The 11,069-nt window shown below is 37.6% G+C and overlaps 1 pseudogene; it reads right to left on the bottom strand.

Annotated features, from left to right (window-relative positions):
• On the bottom strand, positions 1-6,936 carry LOC132096966 (eukaryotic translation initiation factor 4E type 2-like; annotated as a pseudogene).
• Positions 6,937-11,069: the final 4,133 nt, after the last annotated feature.

The raw sequence follows: 11,069 nt of genomic DNA, 5'->3' as shown, positions 1-11,069 counted from the left end.
TCAGATGACAAAGTAGCGGCCTCCACTTGCGTTCACTAGACCATGGAAATCCTCCCAAGCCCTGGAAGATCACACACACAACATATCTATATTAATACTGTCAAATATATCAATACTACAAATAAAAATATTAAGAATGAAGGGGGGGGGGGGACTATACACTAATGCACAATTCTATACTCAAGTAAACCGATACACAATCTTCACAAGAAATCAGTAATCAACTGAATTAAATAATCAGAATATTTGAATAAATAATAAATTATTTTTTGTAATTGTATTTGTAATATTTCCTTCATTTAGATGCAAAGCTTATGCACTTTCTCACAACTGAAATCTAGGGGAAAAAATATATTAAGCATATTATAGACCTAAACATATAGACAAAAACTCGTTATTTGACTCGTTTGGTAAAACTCACATTACCTTCGATATAGTAAATTTATGCATCTCGTGATCAAATACTGTATGAATTTACTGATAATTCTTCTAGTTTAAGAAGCAGTACAACTTCTGACACATTTCCCGCCCCCACTCACCCGTAAATAACTCCGATAGACAGGTTTAACCATTTAATATGATTTACATATAAAATAACATTCAAAATAATTTGAATAATTAGGATTTTTTTTAACATAAAAAAAGCACCTCATGCTCACCAAGGCTGCGTTTATTTGATAAAAAATAACTAATTCCTGAATTTTTCGCAGCCATTACTCCGTTCTTCAGACACATTATCCTTTTAATATGATAATTTGCTTATCATTCATTAATATTATCAATGTTGAAGACACTTGTGTTGCATACAATTTTTGTGGAACACACGTTACGTTTTTGGTTTCAGGATTCATTGATGAATAGAAAGTTCAAATGAACAGCGTTTATGTAAAATAGAAAACTTTTGTAACATCACAAATACGGTCACTTTTTTGGACCATTATATTTTTATATTTAATATTCAACCAATCCTTGCTGATTAAAAGTAGCAACTTCTTTCAAAGAAAAAAAATCTTACTGACCCCAAACTTCAGTATATATACACATAAATACCTGAGTGTTTTGTATAACTCACTTGATGCTGTCGGTGTGTGTTTTATACTCCATAATGGTATTAGGAGGCAGGTTGAAGACTCTGCGTAAAGTGTCTCTAATGCGAGCAGTGGTGGCCTGGTCACTGGCCATCTTATTCCAGATAGAAATGATATCCTCCTTCAATCAAAAGCACAATTTTTCATTACAATACAGAAAAACTTTTGTTTACATATAATAGCTCCACTTATGAACACAAAATGAGCTGTCACTTTTCCTAATGAACAATTGCCATAGTGCTTACTGCAAATTACACTGTATTCGATATGCTATTTTATAAAATAATATTTAGCAAATAGTAGGTTTTATTTGCATGCTATAAAAGGACCTGTACCTGGAAGCGAACGGACACAACGGCCCCACAGATCTCCTCGCCCACCATGAACTGCTCGCCCAGCATGGCCAAGATCAGATTCTCCCAGCAGCATGACGCCAGGCCTTTACGAAGCCGGATGATCCATTTACCTCCACTCTTATTAGCATCATCCTATAATACAATCCCAATTCTATTATATGTCATTGGAAAAGAAGCATACATACATGGGAACTAACAATCTTCACCTCCCACATGGGTTTGACTCCTTCCTTAAACAGATGGAAATCGCTGTGACCAGTCAGATCACCTGGTGATCATGTGACTATAAAAACGCCAGAACTGCTCCACCTGCAAACACAGGGCGGCTGTTGAACTGTCAATCATGTGATCTACAGTAATGCAGTCTAACTTCATCCCCCACTGTGTTTGAATCTTCAGTACGTGAGTCTGAATAAATATGTCAGAGTTTATGTGTCTGTAGGTTACCGAAGAAAAGCTGCCGATCTGTTTAATGTTCTGTTCGTAGCTCTGTGTGCTGGTCGGCCGTCCTGGTGTGCGACGAGAATACCAGAACGTGTAGTTGTGCTGAAGAGGGTGCTCACCAGCCCCTGGGACCGCCGCCTTAAGATGTAGAGCAGGTCATAGTAATATAGATCAATCTATTATAATTTACACTATTTCTTTCTGTCTGTTTATTCATTTAGATCTTTCTATCTATACCTTTCGCTTGGTAGTGTTTGTGTCCTTCTCTTCTTCATAATCTTTTTCCTTCTCCCCGTCTTTCGGTGAACTGTTGTCCTGGGGTCTCATTTATAAAACTATGCGTAGGATCTTTACTAAAAGTTTACGTGCGCCCAAAAGCCAAAAATGGCGTACGCCAAAAAATATTCCGATTTATAAAACCGTGCGTACGCACACCTGTAAGCAATGTTCCCTTTATAAATCACAGATCACCCGCAGATGTGCGTACGTGAACCAGCCTCATATCCCGCCCTGTACACGCCCATTTTTAACCATAAATAGTCAATGCAAATCACCTCATGATTGCTGATCAGCATGTAAATGAGAGTGGAATCCCATATATACCTGGAAAACTGGCATGCGACCCGCCAATTAATTAATCCAAGAAAGTGAAAACGTGCATTTCTGTTAGCCTAATTTTAATAATGGCGACAGGTGAGAAAAGAGGAAAAAAACGTAATTTCTCAGATACTGAGATTGAAACACTTGTAGGGGAGGTGGAGGCTCGGAAAACTGTGTTATTTGGTGGCCACAGCAGTGGGGTCACTAATAAAAAGAAGCAGTGCGAGTGGCAAAGTATTGCTTCTGCCGTCAATTGTGTCAGTGGGACAGAACGGACAGTTGCAGAATTAAAGAAAAAATGGTCCGACCTGAAGGTATACAAATTTTTTTTTTACCAACATATTACATTTGTGTTTTATTAGGCTATATACCTATATAAATAGCAATATTGATTTTCAAAAAGTTTTATTTACATGTGCTTACAGTATGCAAAATATGTGAAATAAAGATTCTCATTCATTCAAGGTGGAGGCAAAGAGAAAACTGTCCTCCCACCGCCAGAGCGTGGCTGCAACTGGTGGGGGCCCATGTACAGCTGATCTCACATCAGTGGACAGCAAAATCGCGGCTATAATTGGGGAGGTCAGCGTGTGTGGTATTGTGTCGGAAAAGGAGGGAGACACTGACGTGACTGAAACCACAGAGGAGCAAGGTTAAACCGATTTTTAATCATTAACGCTGTACATTTGAGTGTGTGGGGTGATAAATGGATAAATGTTGCCAATTGTTTGTCCTCCAGTCCTTCCGGAGTCTGAAGCTGTAAATGAACAGGAGGTTCAGGGTGAGGGGTTCTCAGATGCAGATGCACAGCGTCCGGCTCAAAGCAGTGCCCCTTCTGCGTCTGGCACGTCCAAAAGTGGTCGGGTACTCACTGACGCAGTCCTGCAGTTACAGCGAGAGACAATAAACGCTGTCAACAGGGTTGCAGTTGAGCTACGGCAGATGAGAGAAGTGATGCAAGAAATTGCACAATCATTAAAAGATGCAGTTAAAACATGAACCTTGAGTTTTGTCTTTCTTTACAAACGCCGCATGACATCCTCACGGATTCTTGCACCTCGTTGATATCCCTCTTGTCGGCCAGGGGGCTGTGGCTCGGGGTCGTAATGCTGGGGTAGAGGGAGATCAGGAGGGAGAGGAATACCGTTTCTCAGTGCTAGGCTATATTGTGCAAAACACCACACGCCCTGACAATCTTGCACACTTTTGCTGGATGGTATAAAAGTCTGCCACCCGAGGCATCCAGAGCACGCCATCTGCATTTCAGGATGCCGATGGCACGCTCCACAACTGCGCGGGCACGAGAGTGGACCTCGTTATAATGAGTTTCCTCTGCGCTCTGCGGGTTTAAAAATGGGGTGAGGAGCCAGCGTCTCAGGGGGTAGCCACTGTCGCCTGCAGGTTATAATTATATTAAAAACAAAATTGTTACAGTTTCTACTTTTTAATATTGTTAAACTCACCAAGAAGCCAGCCATCACGTACTGCGCCTGCATTTAGTCTGTTCCCTACACTGCTATGTGTCAAGATAAAGGAATCATGTGTTGAACCAGGCCAGCGTGCCACAATGTTTGTGAGGGTCATGTTGGAGTCACATATGATTTGCACATTAATAGAATGCACATGCTTTCTATTAACATAAGCAAATTCATTTTCAGATGGTGCCCTTATAGCAACATGAGTGCAGTCAATTGCGCCGATTACATTTGGGAAACCAGACATTGCTGCAAATTGCGTTTTAATTTCGGCCTGTTCTCGCACAGTGTAGGGGAACCTGATGTATCGACTAACCATATTAAGTATACCATTTAAAACGACAGATATTATGGCACTCAGGGACGGCTATGATATACCAGACCTATAGGGTGAGATGATAGATTCCAATAGAATTATTTCATATACAAAAAGGTCTTAGAGACAAATTTGAGGATTACTTATAGTTTTTTTATATTATTAATTTACCTGTCTGCCAATTCCCGCTGGAAACAGCCGGTTGCCAAGAACCCCAGAGTGGTGAGGACTTGTATTTGGACTGGGATGGCATGGTTCCGGCGTGTTGCCCTCTCTAATACTGGACCCAATTCAGCACATAGATCCAAGAGCACAGCTCTAGGGAATCTAAATCGGCTTATTAGCCAGTCATCATCATGGGCCAGGAAATCATCATGGTCCCTGAAAACTCGTTCTCTCCTTATTCTGCCATTAGCGTAATCCTCCAACAGTGCCAGGAGTGCCATCATGAAGCATTACATACCCGGGTCACCGGAGAATTTATATGTTTCTAGCAAATAGACTGATCGTTAACACCTTGACAAAATCACTTAATTAATTTGTGGGCGAAAATTTAAGACGAAAATGTTATAGTGAACACATGCTTCTTGACGGTTTTGTAATGAACACCGTAATAGTTAGGACCGATGATGAGTAGCGATTGTGCTTCATGACTGTATTTGCAGACTTTGACATTTTATGATATAGGCTATGTACATTAAGGAAAATATTTCCTTTTTACACTGTGTTCTGCAGTTCTCTAATAAAAGGGTATTTCATGCTATTCTGTAGGCTATCACATGTATCGCGCCATGTCCTCCTGTGCTCCCGTTGTGGACAATGTGACTGTAAGGCAGCGCTGATTATTATTTTATTTTACTTTTAATACATTTTGAATTACGTTTAGATTTTACTAGATGTATATAGCCTAAAACAATCGGCACAAATAACACTGTTGGATTTAATCTTCATGATAATGTGGATATAACGTATGAAATGGAGTGAAAATTAAATGTCATTCATTCTTATAATCGTTCTTCTCACATTTATTTTCTACAATCTAACTTCAGTTCACGACCTCACCATCGGTGTCGCCAATTCCCTTTGTCTCCAGAATGTGCGTACGCACGGCTCAAAGTTTGCTTAAAGGTGCGCACATTCTCCCGTCAAGTTTGTTTTTTATAGATCACAACCTTTGCGTGGGAACTGGCGTACGTACGTTTCCAGCCCCGTTTTGTGCGTACGCACGCTTTATAAATGAGGCCCCTGGTCATGATCTCCACTGTTATCATCTTTCAGGCTTAAAAGAAGACAAAACAGTCAATTCTATATATATATATATATATATTTTATCACTGTGGCTTCAATCAAATAATATTTGCAGTGGCATTTATATATATATATATATATATATATATATAAATGTGATTGTGTGACCATTTACAGTACAGACCAAAAGTTTGGACACACCTTCTCATTCAAAGAGTTTTCTTTATTTTCTTGACTATGAAAATTGTAGAGTCACACTGAAGGCATCAAGGGCTATTTGACCAAGAAGGAGAGTGATGGGGTACTGCGCCAGATGACCTGGCCTCCACAGTCACCGGACTTGAACCCAATCGAGATGGTTTAGGGGTGAGCTGGACCGCAGACTGAAGGCAAAAGGGCCAACAAGTGCTAAGCATCTCTCGGGGAACTCCTTCAAGACTGTTGGAAGACCATTTCAGGTGACTACCTATTGAAGCTCATCAAGAGAATGCCAAGAGTGTGCAAAGCAGTAATCAAAGCAAAAGGTGGCTACTTTGAAGAACCTAGAATATGACATATTTTCAGTTTTTTCACACTTTTTTGTTATGTATATAATTCCATATATAATTCCACATGTGTTAATTCATAGTTTTGATGCCTTCAGTGAGAATCTACAGTTTTCATAGTCATGAAAATAAAGAAAACTCTTTGAATAAGAAGGTATGTCCAAACTTTTGTTCTGTACTGTATATATGACATAAATCTTCTGCTCATCAAGGCTGCATACATTTGATCAAAAATACAGTACTTATGACCATTCAAAAAAATATAGAAATCAGATATGCCATCAAAGGAATAAAATATATTCAGATAGAAATCCATTCTTTTAAATTGTTATAATATTTCACAGTATTGCTGTTTCTACTTTTTTTTTATCAAATAAAATGCAGCTTTGTTGAGCTTCAGAGACATTTTTCAAAAACACTGAAAAATCGTAATTATTTGACAGGTGTGTATTATTTACTAACCAATTACCACTGTACATATAAGTATATTGTGTGTCATATTTAGTACGTTTAATGTTAATGTCATCATCACCTGTCTGAGTTTGTAGAGACAGACTGCACTACCTTATTTGACCCTGCGCTTATAATGGGCAGCGGTTGCGCACTAGAAGTTTGCAAACATAATTACGTAACACAAGATCATAGAGTAGTTTCGTTTCCACGTGCCATGTACAGTGTAGCGTGTTTATATCTAGCCTACACCACCACATGTCACTTCAGCAGGCTGCAGTGAAGAGTAGGAGCCCGGGTCGAAGAGCACCTGCCCCCGCTGCTCACACACACGCGTAACCGGTGATCCGTCCTCGGCCTGGAGGCCCTGCGCATGCAGATCTGGGTCCAGAAGCGGTCATGTGCATGCTGCATTTCACCGCATGCAATAAAACAAGATTCATCACAAAATCTTGGAAGTCCAATCATGCAACTAAACATGGTGACTTCCCAGCCCATGCCAAAGCTTCTAGACACACCTCTTTTCCTCCCCTCTACCGCGCTCTCTTTCTCTCTGTTCTGTCTTTCTGAGTTAAAGAGACGTTTGAATGCATTTGCATTCAATTCCGCAGCAGCGGCGGCGCGCGTTAGTGGTGGCAGCGGGCGCGCGCATCACTTCTTCTTCTTCTTCTTCTTCTTCTTCTTTGATGTTTTATGGCGGTTGGCAAACCAGCTTTAGGTGCATTTACCGCCACCCTCTAGGATGGAGTGTGGAGCATTGACGGTAATGAAAACTAACTAGAAAAAAATAAATAAATAAAAAAAGCTAACTACCCTATGTGGTAATTCTTTAAATCCTATTAATGACCTCTGTGTCTTTGAGATACTTAATTATTCTGTGAAACATTTCTATATCCACATCTTTATTTAAAATGTTCTGAAGTGAGATCTGATTTGTTTCTATATTAATTGATTCTATAAGTTGTAATCTTTCCTTATCATATCCTTTACATTTTATTAAAAATATGTTCAACTGTTTCAGGAAGATCACATTTTACACAAAGTCCAGACTCATGTTTACCTATTATAAATTAAGATTGGTTAAGTGCAGTGTGTCCAATTCTAAGGCGAGATATTATGCTGCCTCCCTTTCTATTCCCACAAATTCTCCTTGCGCGCATCACTTGGTGGATGTTTGTATTTTGTAGCAAACAAAGGTGAGATAAACTGTCAAACCTTATCAGTCTAATAAACATATTGGTGAATAGCTAATGTATAAATATTTTAGCTAAAACTCATCCATAATGAAGAAAAAGTACAGTTTTATCTATGTGTTTTTCAATCTCTCTCTTTCTGTGTATATCTACATACATACATACAAAGGTTCTGGAAATAGAATACATTGTCTAATAATACAAATTACAGCTTAACTATTTAAATAATAATTAATAAAGAAATAATAAATTAATACATTTAATGGGGTCAAGTAATGTCAAGTTTTACCAGTTGTGTTTTTTTATATACATACAGTACAGTATATCTAACAAACAAATGACATTTTACTTAAAATAAATCACTATATATATATATATATATATATATATATATATAGTGATTTATTTTATATATATATATATATATATATATATATATATATATATATATAATACTCCATACTATATATGATACACTGGCACTGATATAATTTAATAGGGAAATGATTTAATTTAATTTTTTTTAATTATTATGGGGTCAAATAATGTCACTGTGGAATAGAAGTGCTGACAGCACAATTTTTTTTCTTTTTAAATAAGAGTGAATATAAATAACGAGTTGTTCATAGAGAAAAAGTTTAATATACATCTCAATTATATGAGTGTAAAATAATACTACTTGTTTTAAGAATGTTTTGCAAAGTATTCAAACAAAGTAGGATTCAGATATTTAAATTAAAAATAACTGAATGAATACTATCACACATATAACAGACACACACATGGGGAGGAAAGGGTCACCGCAGCATATTTGCTTCACATAATGAGTCTTTGTGTGGCGACACCAGGCACTGGATCAGGGTGGGTAGTGACGCTACAAGTTCGTCACTAGTGCGGCACTAACAGGCCTGCGGACAATCACACACAGGCTATTAGTGCTCTCAGAGGGGCCGACACGCAGCGACTGTGTGAGGGACTCCAACTCTGTGGCACACTTCAGAGAGAGCCAGAGCTTCAGTAGAGCTGCCGAGCCGCCCACTTATTCAATATAACCAGTCTACCCTTCCTTTGGCCAATAATATTTCACATACTTATTTCTCTCTATCAATATTTTCTAACAATTTTGTATTATTATTTGCTGTCCTCTCTTTTTGGTCAGTCTTTTACTGTAAAGTTAAATATCATGATCAAAGATATCAAATTGTTTATCCTGAATAAGCACATGCTTGTTTTTGATATTCTAATAAATGAAACACTTCAAAATGAAAGGTGCTTCTTAGCTGATTATTTTCACCTTTTTTTGCAATTTGGACAAATACCGGAAGATCATCATAAATATGTGAACATTCATAATAAATAAGGTAATTCAAAATAAATACTGTTAAGTCTGAAATCATCACACATTTATAGTACATTATGGAACACTTGTAATAAAAACAAAATATATTATAACTAATATTATAAAAGGTATAGTTCCAACTCAACATTCTGATTAGTTATCCACATCTGAAGCCAATGTAAAATCATGCTTCTGTAATGATAAGAAATGTTTCTTAGGGAATGCTTGTTTTCAACCATTGTAACAAATACCTAAACAGCATATACATACCATGATTAATCCACTGCTGGTGGGATTGGGAGCTGTTTGTGGTGAGTGTTTTTCACCGATAGCTGTAAATTTTAAGTTGCAACCAACGGAATTGCAACCAGCGATGCTACGATGCTACGGTGGCCGACACAGGTAAAGATGTCGTCGGTAAAGACAGCAGACACCTCTTTACAGAGGTAAATTAAGGAATTGTATTTACTTAGTTATACAATAAATCGATGTAATTGAGAATGTTAATGTACTTGTTTATCATTGTGTCAGTGCTTTATTCGCAAGAACAACAAAGTGTCTAAACACGAGCAGTTTGTCCGTTTAGGGCTAAAAAATAAATAAAAAATGTTAACATGAAAGTAGGCTACATTTTACCTGTTTCAGATACCTATTCAGATTTGTGTATTCACTATGGTGTTCATCACAGTGCCAAATACTTAAATATTTAGATTTAATAGGCTATTTTTTTTTTCATTTTAATCTGGACTACAACATGCCCTAGAAATTTCAAAAGTGAGAGATTTCAAAGTGTTTTGATTCTTTATTGCTCCTTCACACTTAACATTAGGGCTTCATTAATTAACATTATAATTAACATAAACTGCCAATGAAAAATTCTTCTGAACATTCATTAATCTTAGGTATTCCAATATTTAATAACAAGTTGTTAAAATCGAAAGTTGCAACTTTTTTTATTTAATGAGCTAACATGAACTAAGACTTGTATTTTTTAACAAAGATTAATCATTTCTGTAGCAAATGTAGATATTGGCCATTGTGAATGTTAATACATTAACTAAGGTTAACTAATGAGGTCTTTATATATTTTTCTGTATTGCTTTATTGTATTTAAATGTTACATTTAACGAGTAACGAGTCATTATCTGGCTCAGCTCGGTGTTCATCTTCAGTTCTCTCTTCACAGCAGTTCAGTCAGTGTACTGTTTGAGTGCATGCATTACTCCGGGATATTGGTTTGTTTGAACTCAGAGGGAGTGTCAGCCACGTTAAAAAAGTTAACAGCTTAAGTCATTTGTGGATTAATGCGTATTAGAGATGCGAACCATTTAAAACGTTTCAGTTTGATTTGGTGAACTGGTTCAAAAAGATCTGGTTACATCGAATGATTCGTTCACGAACCGGATATGACAAACTGCTTTGTTTTGAACTCTCTCACAACAGACCCGGAAGAGAAGACAACGCTGAATAAAGTTGTAGTTTTTGCTATTTTTGGACCAAAATGTATTTTCGATGCTTCAAAATATTCTAACTGACCCTCTGATGTCACATGGACTACTTTGATGATGTTTTTCTTACCTTTCTGGACATGGACAGTAGGGCTGTGACGGTGGCTGATTTTTACCACCGCGGTAGTCATGGACTAACAACCGCCGGTGGCGCGGTGTTGATAAAAATAAAATAAAAAATTATATATATATATATGTGTAAAAAGTGTGATAATTTGCTCGTTAACGAAGGCGATCTTTTTTTTTTCAGTTTAACGTATCAAAATATTTAACCTAGGGGCGGGGATGGCCGCCCACTCACAGCTGCTGCTTCTGACACTTGACAAGAAGTGAATTTATTGAGTCCCAGAATGACTGAACAGGAGACGTTTCAGACACGCGCTGACTTCACTCTATTATCAAGTGCAAGTCGATCGAGCGTGGAAAAGGTCCTGTGCTCAAAGACGCCGGTGCGGGCTTTCTTTGTGCGTATATCAAACTGCGAAATAAACTGTGCAAGCAGTGTTG

The sequence above is a fragment of the Carassius carassius genome, chromosome 20 (assembly GCF_963082965.1).
Source record: "Carassius carassius chromosome 20, fCarCar2.1, whole genome shotgun sequence".
Taxonomy (NCBI): domain Eukaryota; kingdom Metazoa; phylum Chordata; class Actinopteri; order Cypriniformes; family Cyprinidae; genus Carassius; species Carassius carassius.
Note: the sequence above shows the minus strand (reverse complement) of the source record. Positions and strands in the feature narration are given on the sequence as shown.